The sequence below is a fragment of the Micropterus dolomieu genome, unplaced genomic scaffold (assembly GCF_021292245.1).
Source record: "Micropterus dolomieu isolate WLL.071019.BEF.003 ecotype Adirondacks unplaced genomic scaffold, ASM2129224v1 contig_9975, whole genome shotgun sequence".
NCBI classification, from domain to species: Eukaryota; Metazoa; Chordata; class Actinopteri; order Centrarchiformes; family Centrarchidae; genus Micropterus; species Micropterus dolomieu.
The window spans coordinates 1-915 of NW_025738961.1; the positions used below are offsets into that span (position 1 = coordinate 1).

The following is a 915-nucleotide window of genomic DNA, read 5'->3' on the forward strand; positions in this document are numbered from 1 at the left end:
AGTTCCTAATGATTTATCCACCAAGTCCTAACAGTTCCTAACAATTCATCTACCAAGTCCTAACAGTTCCTAACGATTTATCCACCAAGTCCTAAAAGTTCCTAACGATTCATCCACCAAGTCCTAACAGTTCCTAACGATTCATCCACCAAGTCCTAACAGTTTCAAACGATTTATCCACCAAGTCCTAACAGTTCCTAACGATTCATCTACCAAGTCCTAACAGTTCCTAACGATTAATCCACCAAGTCCTAACAGTTCCTAACGATTCATCTACCAAGTCCTAACAGTTCCTAATGATTTATCCACCAAGTCCTAACAGTTCCTAACGATTTACCCACCAAGTCCTAACAGTTCCTAATTATTTTTCAAACAAAGACACACAACAACGAAATACGTGTTGTTGTGGCCGAGTGGTTAAGGCGATGGACTTGAAATCCATTGGGGTTTCCCCGCGCAGATTCGAATCCTGCCGACAACGAGTATATGTTCACACACCTCCAGCAATTACTCTCACAGTAATTGTGTTTCATAGACATTTCTACATGTGAGCATAAAAACACAGAAGAAAGATGCTAGGCTGTTATCAGCTCTTAGTATTTGAGTGTTTTTATGTAACTGTGAATCTTTCAGATCAATTTGAGAAGAGCCTATGAGTACCAAGTCCTAAAAGTTCCTAACGATTCATCTACCAAGTCCTAACAGTTCCTAACGATTCATCTACCAAGTCCTAACAGTTCCTAACGATTTATCCACCAAGTCCTAACAGTTTCAAGAAATTTACCCACCAAGTCCTAACAGTTCCTAACGATTCATCTACCAAGTCCTAACAGTTCCTAACGATTTATCCACCAAGTCCTAACAGTTCCTAACGATTCATCTACCAAGTCCTAACAGTTCCTAATGATTCATCTA

The 915-nt window shown here is 39.7% G+C and overlaps 1 non-coding gene across 1 annotated transcript; it reads left to right on the forward strand.

Moving 5' to 3' along the window:
- The first annotated feature begins 399 nt into the window (after positions 1–399).
- On the forward strand, positions 400–481 carry trnas-uga. The gene has a single exon. It is a non-coding gene; the product is annotated as a tRNA-Ser (tRNA).
- The last annotated feature ends 434 nt before the right edge of the window (positions 482–915 follow it).